General features: G+C 36.1%; 1 long non-coding RNA gene across 1 annotated transcript in view; it reads left to right on the top strand.

Moving 5' to 3' along the window:
* The window catches only part of LOC126753934 (uncharacterized), a 120784-nt gene that overhangs the window by 59675 nt on the left and 43303 nt on the right, over positions 1 to 17806 (top strand). The window contains exon 2 of the long non-coding RNA XR_007666225.1: positions 12559 to 12750. This is a non-coding gene — a long non-coding RNA (uncharacterized LOC126753934). The remainder of the gene's footprint in view (positions 1 to 12558; positions 12751 to 17806) is intronic.

Below are 17806 nucleotides of genomic sequence, written 5' to 3'. Positions count from 1 at the left end.
CAGCCAAATCTAATTAAATATTTTAAGCAGTTCAGCTTTTTGCTTCAAACATTAAACGCTGTGCGCCAACTTTAAAACTAAAAGACAGACATAAAATATGTTTTACAAAGCATCCACCGTAATATTATGAGTCCGTCGGTTAAGCTAATTCACTCTAGCAGAATCAACATTTTAACAGATTTTTAAATTACCCATCCCGCCGGTCAGTTGCTTTCTTAATTGCGTACGCAAAAGGCAGCTGCACACAGAAATTAAGCGCAAGTAGTTAAAAACAAAAATAACAGCAACACACAATAATAAAAATATGCACACATACATACACATTTATAAGTACTTTTACATCTCTAACAGATTTTTTTGCCATTTATTCCACAAGCAGATTTTCACATTGCTTTCGGTGCTTTCGCTGCCTTTACCTTTCGTACATCCTTTAGAAAAAATGCCGAACAGTTGTTGTTTCTCATTTAACCCCCGCTCGTCATCGTCGTCGTGTTTCAAACAAGTTCTTTTAGTCTACGCTTTATGTTTTGCGTCGCTGTGTTTGTGAGTCCACACACATACACACACCTACACATAGATGACATGAAAATAGACGTTTCACGTAGCAGCCCTAAATTTTCCACCCGCCGACTGGCTTACAAATGCTATTAGGGCAAGTTAAATTCGTTAGTAAACTTTATTTTCAACGCCCAACGCTCAGTATGTGTATGTAGTATGTTAGCAGTTTCAGTCTCCATTTGGAGTTGGTTGCTGCTCTTTAACTCACAAATTTTGTTTATTTACCTGCTATGTATTTGTATGGAGTAAAGCCCTGCAGCCAAGTTTACTGCGAGAAGTCTGCTCTGCTTATACTTTTCATCGTCATCAATAGTTTTCTGTTCGGGGGTTACCTTTACAGCATAGAATTGATACTCAGAGGTTGTATATACTACATTTTCTTTAGTTACGAAGAGTTACTTACTTTTGAGATCAAGATAGATACAATTCATGTCTGTACAACTCAAAATAAGATTTAAAAATTGGTGGTTGGATTCTAATTAGCAAATTTATCAGAATAGGTAAAAATAAGAAAAAAAACCTATAATACTCTCTTAAATAAATTTTTTTTCAATAACAGAACTTGACTTTGATCGGTCAGTTTGGTTTAGTTTAGTGCGATCTAAATAATTTGTTCGGAGACTATAGCGATGCCTAAATCTAAAGATCCATAGAGTTTTTATGACATCTGTATTATACTCTGGTATGAGATCGGCGGTTCGTCAAATTACCAACTTCTTGAAGAGAAATGGTATAAAAACGGACAAAAAGCCTTGGCTAACTTAATATATCCATACCACTTATAACCGGTAATATTGGTCATATCAAAAATCTTTAAGTCTATATTATAGTATATAGATATAAATATAAAACAATGAACAAGTGTGAATGTATAAAGTAAATTCAAAAGATTTGCTTAGGTCTGACGATTACTGAGCATTCCTATAAATACATATATATACATGGTTTGTCGGGAGTGTAAAAGAATTGAGTCGATTGAAAAAAATTTATTGAACCAATCGCTACAATTCTTTAAAATCTTTCAAAATAGGCTCCTGCTGCGTCGATGCAGCGCTGCCATCGCGATTTCCAAACATTGAAGTCGTCATGGAAGGCGTTCTCCGGAGTAGCCTTGAGAGCCGAGGTGCATGCTGCTTGGATCCCCTCTGTCGTCTCAAAATACTTGCCTTTCATTGGCCTTTTCAGGAAAGAAAACAAACAAAGTTCAGGGAGCCACATGCGGGCAGTAGGGTAGACCTGTGATTACGTTATTGAGGATCACTTTCTCACATGTTCAAATTTTTTTGGCACACTTCCACTCGCCGCAATTTCTGGTCGTCAGTGAGCACTTTTGGAACCAGCTGCGCGTACACCTTGCACATGATCAAGTGCTCCACCACAATGTCATGAACCACAGATTTTGATAAATTTAACATCTGGGCAATTAAACGAATACTTAGTCGATGGTCTGAGTTCAAAATTTTGCGTACACGAGTCACATTGTCAGTGTTTGTGGAAGTCGTAGGTTTCCCAGCACGGTCTTCATCAGCGACCTCTTCCCGGCCCTCCAAACAGAAACACCTCACTTCCTGCTAAAGCAACATCTGGGTAAGCCTGCTTGATCATATCAAACGTCTCTGTCGCAGATTTACCGAGTTTCACACAGAATTTAATCGCGTACCTCTGCTCTAACGAACGCTGCATTTTCGGCTTGCACCACTCACAGAAACACGTCGCGCGAAAATATTTGTCCTGACTCTCCAGGTGCTCGGAGACAACTGACCAGCCGCTCGTTCGTTAGCTAAGAACGCTCTCTACCGAATCCAGTCGGTCTTATTACTTTCCGGGCAAACCCTGTACTCTAACTGAAATTAAAGTATTTGATACTCAACTTAGAACTCAACATCAATAGCTTATCTAATACATTGTCTAACCAAATCACGTATATATATTTCCTAAGGATAGTTTCCGATGATAAACTAAAGTCGTTATTAACGACTTATATCCTACAAAATGAAGTACAAAGGAAACGAACGAATCCTGAACAGTAAGACTCATTTTAACAAAGACTCTTCTTAGCAAACCTGGATGACGTATGGTTCCAAAAATTTCAACAAGCTAAAAACTGTTTGATTCTTTTCATCAGAGGCATTTTTTCTCCTTTTCATTCGTTCATGCGTTCTTTACGTGGCGGGTCCCAAACCCAGCGCAAAACCTTGGGGAGATATGGATCGCCTACAAACGGATGTTTTTTGGTAATCCAGAGGATGCTTGGTCCTACACCGGAAGTCGTGAACTGCTTGAGCTATATGTAAAAAAATCGGTTATGGATACTCCCAAATGAATGGCGCTCAGAGAACTTTCCTCTCTTGCGTATACTTTTATACATGGCTCCATTTTCCATCTTGTCTGATTAGTCATATGTATTTATTCCCGGTCAGCATGACGAGCTGTGTCAGTTTAGCCATGTTCGCCAGTCTATCTGTATTTACGCGAACTGGTCCATCAGTTTTCGAGATATCGATATGAAATTTTGCGCACATTCGTTTCTCTGTAAGAAGCTGCTCATTTGTGGGAACCACCTACTATAGCATATAGCATATGGTTGTCACACCAACTGAACATTATGGAAATTTTTTTTATTTGAGGAGATACATATGTATATTTACAATATTTGGCATGGTTTATTAGCTAAGGCAGTAATGCAATCTCCAAAGTAATGGTTTGAATCACTATAGCAAGTAGGTGTCATACAAACTGAATGATCGGCGTAAAGTCCTTGTTAGGAACCTTTTCTATTTGTGAAGGGTATTGACCGTTTATACACAGTATAAAACAGGAAGTTCGAAAAATTTTATATTACAAGTAGAAGCTATTTGTGGTGGCAACCCAATATTTAAAGGAGATGTGACTAAAGCTCCGAGTTTTCGCGGTCAAGCAAAATATATAAAATGATAATAACGGGTGATCCAAGTAGAGGTAAATGTTCGAACGAGTTATCGAAAGTTGGACTCAACGGATGGACCATCTGAGACGTCAACATTTGTAAGAGACAATCTTCAAAAAATAAATGCCAAAGAATGTTTTTTCGAATGTTAATAAACATTCCTAATTAAATTTGAAGTTTCTGCGATTTTTCTGTAAAAAAAGAGGGCACCTGGAATTTGATCTTTCTTTATATAAGTTTTATAAATAAATTCAACTTAACGAATAATATCAAAGCTTCTGCGAAATCAGTGCTTTGTTTATGTCTTATATATAACTTGATCGTCAAACATAAAATCGGCGGATCTCATTTAATCTATTCATTATAACCTTTAAATCACCTCAAGGCTGCGAAGATCTTAGACACTTGATCATGAGACCGGAATTTCAGATTTTTCTTCTAATGCTGCGCTAAAATAAGTCCAAGCGGGTACTTACTTCTAACATATTTCTACTGGGTATTTTAATTCCTTTCTTGTTTTTACTATTAGCAGCAGTACATTAGCGAGTATTGAGAGTCTTCAAAAAATTTTCCAATTAATTATGGTTCGTTATGTTGGTTTATGGCGGTGCGCCTGGTGTAGCTTTTTATTCGCCATTTTAATAATATATATCTACATATTACCCATTGTTCTTCATTTTGTTAAATAAATTTATTTTCATTTTCTCCCCTTAAATTATGCCGCTCATTTCGTATTTGCCTTCATTTGGTTCCTATTTCAACTACTTTTGATCATTTTGATTGCAAATTAAATTGGCATCAGTTGTCTTGCGGCCCACATAAGTTGATAACTGTAATTTCTTGCGAATCCAAAAGCAATTTGCTGCCCACATAAATTTTCCAAACTAATAGAAATACGACGGGACAAACTTGGAAATGGACAAAAATAAAAGAAAAGATTTGAAACAAACGAAAAGGGTAAATTTCTTATCGACTAAAATTTATTTAGTCAAACTGTATGTTAAGCATCTACACACTTTACCTCATGGCTTTTAGCTGCTAGCGGCAATAACAACAACATCAGTTAGAGCTACCTTCAAGCAAAGCTTTTACGAGCACATTAAACTCATATTCAACCTTTTGTCTCCAGCTGCGTTCGGCTGTAGGCCAATGTCACTCATTTGACTTTCAGCAATGAAAACAAAAAACAAAGAAAAAACAACAAGAAAAAGACAAGCAGCGGCAGCGGTGCAGAACAGAAAGTAAAAGGATTACTCAAGCAGAAAATGAAATATCCTTTTTGCGTTATTTGTTAGGCTTACGAACCGCTTATACGGCGCTACTATGCCATATGTCCGTCTGTCTAAATGAAACTAAAGAAATCACTTTCAAAAGAATATTGCCGAGCTGTGGGTGGACGAGCCGGAAGGGGCAGGTCTTGTGCATTGAGCAACTCAAGTGGCTTAGTCGGATTACTCGTCTATTTATATGATTACATGCATGTGTGTGTCTATGTGAGTATCCACGCTTGTGTGTGTGACTTTGAATCTTTGGAATTCAATTCATAAAGAAAATATCTAAGCAACTAAGTAAAATATTATTCATTCACATATATACAATGAGCGCCCAAGTGCTGCACTTGAGGAGGCCTTAAGCGCATTGCTGCCTCGGCATGGTCGTATGCTCGCTTTGCCTCACAAGCTTGCCTTCCTTCAATCGTTCTTTCATTCGCAGCTTGTTGAAACACCTGTTGGCATTGAAATTTGCTGCATTTTTTCTGTCATAAAACACTCGGTTATAATCTGAATATTTGAAATATAATAAAGTTGTGTTGGCATTTTTAAGTGTTGCGAAGTTATGCTAACTATAGTGGAACTGGTAGTGCGCAATCTTCTACTGTATGAAAATTTCTTAAATTATATTTTTTAAATCAAATTAGGTTAGGTTAACTTATGTTGAAAGATCGATCGAAAACGAATTCTACATGAACGGCTGAGACTGCAGAATTATAATTATACCTATTCTTCTTCTTCTTCGTATCCGAGTTTCACCTGGTCTTTTCAACGGAGTGGAGGTTACCCTCTTTCTCTGCTACCCCCGGTGGATACTGCGTCAAACACTATCATCCATTCGGACGACATGGTCTAACCAGCGTAGCCGATGTCTCTTGTTGCCAATGCGAAAAGTACCATACATCTTCCGCAGAACCTTTCTCTCGAAAACTCGTAACATCGACTCATCAGATGTTTGTCATCGTCCATACCTCTGCATCATATAACAGGACGGGAATAATGTTGTCATTACTCCTAAGTATTGAGCCTGCCGTGATGTTTCCACCTCAGTCTTGGGAAAGCTGGTCAATGGTGGAAAGAATGACTGGGTGTTTTCATCTCACCTTCTTCCATACGAATTTGGCAATGAGCGTCCGACATGATTATCAGCATAACCGCATGTATATCTATGCAAAATCGCTAGATCTCAATAGGACAACAGAGACTAGGCCATTTCCAAAACCGTCACAGTTAGGATAAGAGCACCCCTCCTGTGAGCTCAACTGCTTTGCCTTTAAATCAAGTCAAGTTTGAGTAAAAGTTTTGCGTTGATCTAGGATCCCTTGAAACGTTTGAAAGAGTTCTTTATAATCTGCACACTTATAATTCTGACAGTCATCAAGCATTACCAGAACTTTGAGCGTTTGACTGCTTCTAAATGGTCCGAGCAGTATTTTCCAATTCAGTCGAGTATTTTGAAAAAATGATCCTTTCCGAGGTTCCTTACGAGAAACTCCAAATTTAATGGGAAATGTTTATTATCATTAAAAAAAAATTTTTTTGAAATTTATTTTTTTCGAATATTATCTCTTTCAAATGTTGGCCGCGGCTACGTCTCAGATGGTCCATCCATTCAGTTCAATCTTCGAAGACTCGTTCGAGCATTTCGACTGGTAACTGGCGAATGACACGGCGATCTTGATGGTCAATCGACCGACCCAAAACCTGAAATTATCTGCTCACCGAAGCTGTTCTCTTTTATGTATACTCTTTCCTATTAAGAACCAATAGGTCCAGATATAAAAGTCATACCACCTTATTTTTTTATGATTTCACTCGTATGCATTACCCACTTTCTTAGGTGTTAGGAAACACTTGTAAGAAGCTTTAGCATTATTCAATTTCACTTTCACTGAAAGGCGGTTCGGTGAACAAGACAGAGATAGGCTTATAGTCTGTCACATTAGGAAATCATACTGCGGTCCATAAGCCCTTTCACAATACTTTGGTGGAAAAACATTTCGAGTTTTTCTAGGTATTACATGGAAATAAAAGAATCTGGTCAATTAGTAGCCAGATGTGAGTGTAGTTGCGAGCAGATGTGAGTTGAGTTTGTCTGCTCGCTTCAGATAAAAGTTTAGTTAGAAGCTCACACAGTTTTATAGTTCCTTGATTCGCTCTAAACTTTACTGTCACACTGGTTTAGTTTTCGACAGAACACTACAATTTATACCATTAGTACTACCACCGAGAAGAAAATTATTATATATTTAACCCAAAAATCCCTAAATGATGGGCTACCCATTTCCGATATCTCCAAGATTGTAAAACACTGACCTCTAATTATTTGTTGAAGATCCTGAAATGCAACCCTTTCTAGAGTGGTCTACAACTGAAATAGGGATATCTTAAAGTATCGTACGCTTAGGCTATAATAAAAGAGCTACGAAAACTAAGAAAATGTAGCGGAGTCTATTAGATCTATATAGACCCGATACCAATAGCCACATCTAACTGCAAGGCTAAGCGATTTTGAGTCTTCGTCGCTGCACTACTACAAACTTTACCCATATTGAATTTACTGGCATTCTGCGACCAAAACTTGGGGGCCCAAGTTCTAACAATAGTATTATGCATAGATATGTTATCAAAAAAAAAAAAAACTTTATTGCTCAAAGTCACTAACTAATGTCATGACCATATTAACTAATGTTCTGTTGAGGTTCTGTACTCAGGTTTAAGTTAGGTTTGTTAGGATGTGGGAATCAAATTTATTCTCGGTATTCTAGAACTAAAGAAACTTCAAATATATTTTAATAAAATGTTTAAGATCACTATTAGTTCCTTTTATATCGTATAAGGGTTGCAAAGCTTATCAATAACTTTATCTTGAACACTACAACCCATACGGCTCTTTATCTCATATAAACACTACAATAACCGGTAGATTTATAAACTTTTATTCTACAAGCTGAGAATGAGAAATTGGATTCAATAATAGTTCAAAGAAATATATATTGACATGAGTGGTTCTCCGATGAATGCATCTTGAGTTCGAGATTGTACTAGATTTTTTTGTTGGCTTTGAGTAAACGATCGAAGCTTAGTCGATGGCGAAAAACAGAAGCAAAGTCTAGAGATTTCCTTCATACTTCCAATGTCCATCTGTTAAGTGTCGCGGTAGAGATCTTAACTCAATATTACCGTCACTACTAAAAGAGCACTACATTATTTACGCTTGTTCAGGGAAATGTTACAAATCTTTGCTTTTGATGCTAAAACTGAAATTTTTAAAACCTATAAATTTTAAAAAATATATCCTTCGGAAAAAATGTTTGCCCTTAAACAGTTGAGACAAATGCGCAATTTTTCATGCTATTTGTTATTTCCACTGAAGGTAAAAAATGCTCTGCCAACAAGTCAAGGTGTAAAGGTCACACGCTTTAACGTGTTATTGTTTACATTCACTTTACAAGTTAAACCATAAATATTCTTCAATTTCCACGACAATATGACAATATATTTTCAAGTATTTTGCCAAGTCGGCACAAACAACGGAGGAACCTTGAAATAGTTGCGTTTGCTTGCGTTGAAAAGGAAGTGCAAATTGTTATGGATTTAGTGCGAAGCTTTGGAGCAAGTTTGCCCGTCCATTTGTATGTGAGTTACTACCTGTATCCGGATTGCAACTTCTTTAGTGCACTTGTGTGCCCTTGAAGAAAACTGGCTGCAGCAATGCATCGCAGAGAAGTCAAAACAACATAAACAAAGCCATAAAGCATTCGACGGCAATGACAGCTTTCCGATTTTTCGAATATAGATATGAATTTTTTTAATCTTTTGGCACATTGTAAGACTTTTTTAAGTTTAATAGTAAACGAGGTTTACATTTTACACTAAAGCTTGCTAAAGCTTCCTTCTTTAACTCGATAACCTCTAGTAATTTGTGGAGAGAGATCATAGAATGGGTAGTTAAGACAAAAGGGTTAGTTTTATTTATTTATCTGACATTCCAAACGGATTCATTATGACATCCCTAAGCGAAAAAAAAATCATATGTGTGGCTCATACTGAGACACAAAAATGGCAGCAAAAGATTTCTTAAGACTGTATCTATGGTATATCAAGGTCTGACCTGGTCGTAAGATTGATCCAAAATCGATGGCACCAATTTTGAACCTATGGACAGTGCCCACCTACATTAGCGATGAGATTGACTTTGCTAATAGCAAGCAGTTAAGGCGACCGCTTACGGTTTACTCTCACAGAAAGATCTTGCAGTTACACAAGTTGGGGTTGTCGATCAGCGCTTGCTGAGTCACTACAGGTCCGTAGGTTCAAAGCAAGAGTGCAAGAGGACATCGGAAAACCAACTCACTTCCAGTCGTATGAAATTGGAGAATGAGTGCCATCTCTATCAGCTCATTGGCACTGTATTTTCTAACGATTACTTTGTGACCGGATACCCATAACAGTTCAATATGGAAAAAGCTTGAAGCTGTTGAAGAAGTCATGAGCTCCTTGGTTAGTTTTGAGTGCAGAGTCAGCAAGCTCAAAGCCAATAAAGCCACTTCGGAGAAATATATCTACTGCTAACTTGATGACAAACATCTCCGCTTGCAAGGCGCTACACTCATCTGGTAGCCTGAAACTAGAACTGTTAAAGAGTTCCCGATGGAAGGCTTCATCTACTACTAACTTCGTTTCATGCGCGAAAAACCTCAATTCACCGATTCTCCAATGGCTTCGCCCCGCCCAGAAATCCCTCGCAGACTGAAAAGGAACCACGAGGAGAGGGTTCTGCAGTGCAGTGATCTACTTTGGAAGGAATTTAACGAAGCAGTGGAGAATTTCAATGTATACCTGACAGGGGATTTTCATATACCCAGTATCCAAAAAGGTATTTATAGCCTTCTCCGCGAAGCATCTACCTGCTATGTGCAATGTGTAAAATCGAATTTAGGCCATCGTTGGGGTTGTTCTTAGTGCTTCGTAGATGCCGATGAGGGTCGCTCTTTGAATACGCTTCAGCTGCTTATCTAATGTGGTTCCTCCGAGCGCCCTCCACTAGGAAACGACTGCATTAAACATTACTGGCACATTTAGAAAGCCTTGGGTGAAATCATAAATCGTGTTTAGCAATTTTTCTTTAACTAAAAAGTGTATCTAGCGCGCAGGCAAACAATTGGCAGCCTCTGTTCTCAAGTTTTTGCAAAAGGTCGTTCACTACTAAGGGCCAGAGCAAAAGGAAACGATCTCACCTTGCCGAAGGTCCCAATTTATTTTACGAAGTGCCCGTGTACTTCCCTTTTCTGCAATAACCGTTCCGTTCCAAAGGAGTCTTTAGATTTATGCTTGAGTTTAGCTTCGATCTCAAACTTATTACTGATATTTCTAGTTGTTCATACTGCTAATGGGTGATCCAGCCTGGTTTTTTTAAAGCCTCTTTTTGACAGATCACGCCTGAGTAGTGTCAAGCAATCATGTTATTTTTGTCCAGTATTGTTTGGCATTTCATCATGGAAAGACTTACGTCTGAATAACTTTTACAAATCGTTCAACTTTATTACGAAAATTTCACGTTCTTTAAAGAATGTGTTTCGTGCGCTTCGCTCAACTTATACTACTTACTTCAATATAATCGGCCTACAGAGCGTACTATTCGCAACACCACCTTGAGATCCAGCATTCATTATTGGATAATATTCGACCGAATAGGCGACGTCCAGCACATACTGAGAAATATATAAAATAGCAGTCATAGCTGAGAGTGTACACGAGTAACGTGGAGAGTCGATTCGGCGTCGTTTACAGAAACTCGCACTGAGTTATTAAACGACATAACGCATTTGAAGTCGAGATCATAAATTGAAAGCGTACAAAATACAGCTTGACCTTCCCAATCGACATTGCTTCGCTCTTTGGGCTCTTGAAAAGTTCCAAGAATTTCGAGTCATATTTTGTTCAGCGCTGAGGCCAATTTCTGGTTCAATGGGTATGAAAACAAGAAAAATTGCTGTATTTCAGACGAAAAGCATTCAAGACTGGCCATTTCATCCGGAAAAAGCACGGTTTTGTGTGATTTGTGAGCCGATAGATTTATCGGCCCATATTTCTTCAAAAACGATGCCGGTGAGAACGTAACCGTCAATGAGTCTTCAAAAAATAAATGCCAAAGAATGTTCTTTCTAATGATGAAAAACATTTTCCATAAATTTCAAGTTTCTGTGTTTTTTCTTTAAAAAAGTATGTAAACTCGAATTGGATCAGCCTTTATTATTCCACGGTTACAATATTTCATACATTTTGTAGTTTTTTATTTTAATTTATTGATTTTTGAAATTTTTGCCGAGTATAAATTATATTTAGTAATTGTTTTAAACAACTAACATAGAACAATAATAAAAATTAAATATTGATTTGTGCTGCTCTCAGACCTTTGTGAATATTTAAATGCATTCAAACGTTTAAAAAATTATTTGAAGCGTAAATACTGACATTTTTATTGTAGTATTAATGTTTTTTCCACTTTTAATTTTTTCACTTCACTGTGCTCTCAATTGCTGATTTTTTCTGCTTTTATTACACAAAGCTCAGGCATTTGTTGGCATTGAATTCTTCAGGGCTCACTTGTTTACGCTTTTGTTTTGCATTTTCGTCATTTTTTCTCGCCACAGCGATTTGTCATTTAGAATTTATGAGTTTGGCTTTCGATTTTCGCCTCAGCAAACATGGAAACATAAATTTTCACGTAACACAATTACGAATATTATATAAGTATGTTTGTATGTAGGCAAATGGTTAATGCATATCAAATATGCATAAATCGAAGTAAATGCATAATTTATCAATACAACAATTGTAATACGAGTAACAATAACCACAAGCATATCATCAATTCACCAATAAAAAAGAATGATTTACTATTTTCTTATTCATAACGCTCTCTTTCTCTTTCTGTCTCTTCCATAGCATACAACTCTCATCAATGCGCCTGTAAATATCGCAAACCACAAAATATATTTTCAAAATAAAAAAAAAATATCATAAATGAAATGTTTTAAAATTGTGCGCACAGTATGTCATAAAAAATACACACAAAATAAATGCAAATAAAATCAAAAAACAGCATTAAATTATTGCAAAAGCAAAACTTAAAAAAACATAATCTAAAACATAAATATCAACAAAGCATATATGAAATAAAGCATGTGCAACCGCGTGTTCATAAAAATATAGCTGTAAATATTTAAGTCATTAGTAATGACAAAAGTAAATAGTAAAAAGTTTTATGCAAAATGAAAATAATTTTTTTTTATGAATATATTTTTAAAAAGCATTTATAGCAACTACTCTTTACAAAAATACTCTCTCGTCAACTTTCGTCTAACTCTCACGCAGAAATTGCTCACAAAATCTAATTGGTTTAAAAAAAAATAACTTAGTAAATGCAACTCTGCACATTTTAAACGAAAGCACTAAATTTAAACACAACTGTTTCATAAAAAAGTAATAAACTAAATGTCACGCTCACTAAAACTAAGGTTCAACTAAAAAAATACTTTTCTAAAAATCATCAAGTAAAAATTTTCGTTTCTTAAACAAAACAAACTCTTAAAATAATGCAACTCTCATGTTTCATTAAATAACTCGCTCTAAAGTCAAAATTATAAAAAATAATATCTCATAACTGCTCACAAGTCATACGTTATCTCTATGCCTCGATAAGCACATGAAACAATTTCCATCATAAAATCGTAACAGAAATTATGGAACAATCATTTCAAGCATTGTGTTCTCATTTACATGTTGCTTTCAAATTAGCTAAACCACAACAAGCGGGATTTAAGTGGCAACCAGCAACAGCGCGCTCGAGTCAAAGACCAAAATTCCAGCAACACAAGCAAGGGTTTTCGGTGTTAACAACAGCAAGTGGATGATCTTGCGAAAACCACAACAATAAAAAGAAAATTAAGCAAAATCGGAAAGGTGACGAACACATCGCAACGCTGTGAGGTAAGGTATCTGACAAAACATAAAATATAAAAAAGTTTATATAATCTAACTGAATTGAATTATATTGCTTTACGTGATATAATAACAATTCTTTACATATAACAGTTACTTTTCGAAAGGTGTTACTTACTTACAATAATCTTCGATAAATTTTTGTTTTGGTTTTTTGAAGTAACCCTGTACTACTGTGAGCAAAGTATAGTAAGACTTGTTCATAATTTTAAAATTCTTAGTTTATTCTTCAAAATTTATATTGTTTCCCTGAAAGAAATCTCCCTTGGCCCCAATACACTTACTGCTAAAGTCAGTATCTGGTATAGCTTTCAGTGCCCATAGCGATTCACCTTTAACGCAGTCAATTGACTCAAAACGGTTCCCTCGGAGCGGTCATTTGAGTTTGCTGAATGGCAAAAAGTCACACGGAGCTAAATCAGGCGATTACGGTGGTTGAAGCACGATATTGGTTGAAAATTTGGCGAAAAACTCACGAAGACTCAATGCAGTATGCCACGGTCAATTATCGTGGTGCAAAAACCAAGAGCTGCCAATATTTTCGGCCTCTTTTTAGGAATAGCTTCGAGCAAATAACGCATAACACTCAAATAGTAATCCTTATTGACAGGTTGGCCGATCGTAAGGAATTCGGAATGCACCACACCGCGATAATCGAAGAAAACTGTCAACATAACCTTAAATTTTGACCCGTTTTTATGTGCTTTTTTCGTCTTAGACTCACCTTTGTCCCAATATTGATCGTCTGTTTCCAGGCCGTAAGCATAGATCTCAGACTCATCGCAGGTAATGATACGTTTCAGGACAGCCTGGTGTTAGGAAAGCATTGTTCCATAGAAGTTAACGCGGCGCTGTTTTTCGAAAAAATTTGGTGATTTTGGAAACAATCATTCTTTCACTTTCCTCAGGTCCAAATGATCTTTCCAGATGGTTTCCACTGATCCGTCCGATATTCCAACGTTGACAATAAAGTTTGTCTAATCGTCTATTATCATACATTAATTGCTTTATTTTATTGACGTGTTGAAAGTTGATGGCCGTTTTGGACGTAGTTCGTCGTCAAGGCATTTTCAATCCTCTTTGAACAATTTGTACCAATCCAAAACACTTGCTCGCGACAAACAATTATCACCGAAAGCCTTTTTCAACATTCTGAACTTATCAGCATCAAAAATTTGATTCTGCGTACAAAATTTATTGGAGTATCCTTGCTGAATAATTTCACTAATCATAAAAATCAGACACAGTCATCATTTAAACTAACAAGACTTACTAATTTTAGTCTACAGTAGCAATTTGCATTGATTTCTCTTAACTTTATCATATGGTATTATTTTAAAACACAAAAATAGATGCAATATCGTAGTAGATTCATCGAAGTTAGGTTAGGTTAGATGGCTGATCATAGATCGCACGTGGACTAGATGTAGTCCTTTGTGAAGCCATTAAAAATAAAACTCCCATGTTCGGACTTAAAGATCGGCGAAACGCTTCGTAGCCAATACAAATTTGCAAAGGCGCTTAATTTCTACGCCCGCCAGTTCGGTGGGATGTCTGAAGGTATGCGCCCACAAGTGTCTGAGTCTTGATCTCCCGAAAGCGGGTCAGTCAAGAAGGAAGTGCTGGCTAGTTTCTACCGCATCTTCTTCCAAACGAAGTTTGAAACATTTATTTTTCGGAGTAGTAATTTCTGAGAAAAAGAGTTTCAGAATTATATGATCTGAAGATATTTAAGATTTTTTGTAGACGTTGCAGTCAATGCATACATAGATTTCGCTTCAAAAAGGCTCCAAATGCAAGATAAATTCATTTCATGTTTTTAGACAATAACAGAGTTACACTTTTCAGGATTTTAAAGTCTTAAATACCGACGTAGTTGCTGAGCATAAACTAATTTAGGATTATTAGCTCAATCGATTCTCAGGGATCACAGATCACTGTTTATATATACTCAGCAATTTAGGAATTCTCCAAGTGTTTCAGTGGTACTTCTATATGCAATTCTTGAGAAACGATATCTTGTATACAAATATGCTTTAGATCACATCATCATTAAAATATAATATGACTAGGGTGGTATACACTTTATACTATTATTCATATAATAAACTATTCAATACAGTGAAAATTTTAATTACGAATAAAGGCGAAAACGTTTTTATCGGTATAAGAATCCAAGAGATTGTACATTTTTGTACATATTGTTCATACAAATAAATTTCATTGGAAAAAATAACGGATTTAAGGATGCTTTTCAATCTCTGGTTGCCATTTTCTTAACACCTGATCATCAAACATATGGGTGAAATCGGTTCTGTCCAGTTAATAGTTATATATAAAAAGATAATATAATAAATATATATAACGTATTGACCTTCAGGGTAGCTGCGCAAGCGTTATTTACCTGAGTCGTCTGAATAGTCACGCTAAATCCTGAGATTTTAGTATATATGGCCTTAATAATCAATGTGCATGGTTATTGGAGACGTCCGCTTAATAGCGCGTCCATTTAAGAGAGCTTTCACGAAAATTTTGTTTTACATTCAATTGTTTTTCTAAAGCCGAAATGGTCATCCGGGATGAGTTGTTTCTCCTCCTGCAGAGGCGAAAGTCTGTGCGAAAATAATGTTTTAAATATTTTCTAAATAATTGCCAGTAGGCTAGTCGGTCGATATGAAGTCACCAGATGCTTAGGTTTAGCAATCTTTGGAATCAGAATTATCTCAGTACATTTTCATTGACAAGGAAAATAGCAGAATCATAGAATACCATTCAAGAGCTTGATTACGTTTCCTACCGCTTTAAAGGATAATGTATTAGTCCTGTCATAACCTATTGATTTTTTATTTGCTAACACTTTTATCTGCTCCTATATTTCAACGGTATCTATATAACCAATTGGTAGCTTTATCTCACAAACAACGTCGAAAATTTGCTGTAATACTCGTAGTAAAAAGAAATTCAGTATTTCTCCATTAAATTTGTATATTTTATTTAGCTTAGTTAGGATGATCAGATTTAGGTCAAATACTATATTTGCAGCTTAGTTCTATAACTTGTTGTGCTATTGAAGATAATTTGATAATGTCATTCTCATAGAAACTCTCCTCCCTATTAGCAGAAAACTGGAACTGTCGATTTTCGCAAGCTTCTTTTGAGGAGAATATTTTACTAGAAAGTCATTAGTCATACACAGTAACAAATAGTAATCTAATCAATTGACATCAAGTTCGGACTGAAAGGTGGGTTCTCAAGAATCTCCCAGCCGATACCTCGATCTTTGGTTTAGTCACTATCGATGTGTTTGGCCTGGCGTTGTCCTGGTAAAACACAATTCCTCTTCTATTGACTAAAGCTGGTTTCTTCTGAACAATTCCGTGCTTCAGAATAATCGAATGTTGAGTGAACAAGTCCAAATTAAGAGTTTGGGTGTAGGGGAACAGCTCATAGTACATGATTCCCAGCCAATCCCACTAAACATACCCATAAACTAGCTAAACCTTCGTGACCGTCCATCTTAGCATTGCCAACGGCTCATAGCTACTCGACCACGACCGTTTTCGCTTGAAGAAAACAATCTATTTTGTTGCGATTAAGTTCTATGTTGAAAATTCGATTAATATTAATTAATGTAGCACCCATACATCGAGATTTTTTTTGGTTCGGTTCGGCTTATTCTGCAATCTTCTGGGAAATAGAAACTGTGCTTATATGTATGAAACTCGTCGATTTTCATCATTTTATAGAGAGTTTCAACAATTGGCTTAAGACAACGTGACGCAATTTTGTGTTGCTATACGGACTTTACCTGTAATAACTTTTTCGTTGGTAATTTGTATTTTCTTAATAATTGTCGGGAACCTAACGTTTGCTGAATAATATACGTCTTAAGCCTAAGCAATCCTTTTTGAATTACACTGAAATAATGTTTGGCAACTCTAAGTAATTTTATTGGGTACATAAAATCATCTGAGTGCGCACAAATGTGTAGTAATGTATGAACGAGTATATTTTCCGTGCATTTGCACGAACATACAAGTGTAAACTGCTAAAATTAAATTTCGAGAATTTTCAAACATGTCCGGCAGATGTCAAGCGTACAATCGAGTTTAATTTCTAGCGTCATGTCTACATATGCACACACACACACAGAACATATAGGGGTAACATTTGCCGAGTGTCATAGTGGCAACTCGGCAATGTTGCTGTGCAAGCGTAAAATTTAATTTAACGTAAATCCAATCAAATTCACTGGCAGCATAATTTCGTAAAGGAGCGAGCATAGCAAAAAAAAAAAAAAAACGGAAAACCAAAAAATCAAATAAAATAATAAAAAACATAAAAATGCGACGTTGCACCCGACTTGGTCAAAAAGCAGACATCGTCAAACTGAAAACTAAAAATGAAAAAGAAAAACCATTTCGAAAACAAGACACTACAAATGAGGCAATAAAAAACGACGAAGTGGAAATGTAAAAAATGTCGAAAAATCATAGGCGCTGATTCTGGTCGATTTTAAGCGCTTTACATTGTCAACAAGCTTAGTAGTTGGGAGCGGCTGGAAGTTTGTGCAGATTGCCGCAGTCAGCCAATTTTCGGTTTTGCTTGCCAAGTGTAAAAAAATTAGAATACAAATTCTAACCGAAAAAAAACTGCTATAAGAATTATACAAGGCCCCAAAATACTGTGTACAACATATTTACGAATGCATTAGGGTGGCCAAAAAATGTTTGCGAAGAAATTTTAGGATTTGTGATGCATAATGTAATAACAGTAGAATATTTATGTTTACTTAAAGAAATGTTAAAAACGTTGGGCTATTTGAGGTATGGATAACTGGTTGATAACTGATTAATCTAAACTTATTCTTTCCTAATCTCCAACACCTTTTACATGTTTTAGAAATTTTGTATTTTCTATTCCATTCCGAAATAAAAAAGAATATAGAAATTTTTTTCAGTTTAGAGAAAAGCGAAAAATACTACGTAGAAAATTTTTTACTTCCCATTTTTTTTAGAACCACTCAAACGATTGTATTAGAAAT

This window comes from Bactrocera neohumeralis, chromosome 3 (assembly GCF_024586455.1).
Source record: "Bactrocera neohumeralis isolate Rockhampton chromosome 3, APGP_CSIRO_Bneo_wtdbg2-racon-allhic-juicebox.fasta_v2, whole genome shotgun sequence".
Lineage (NCBI taxonomy): Eukaryota > Metazoa > Arthropoda > Insecta > Diptera > Tephritidae > Bactrocera > Bactrocera neohumeralis.
The sequence above is the reverse complement of the archived record's forward strand: the minus strand, read 5'-3'. Positions and strand labels throughout refer to the sequence as shown.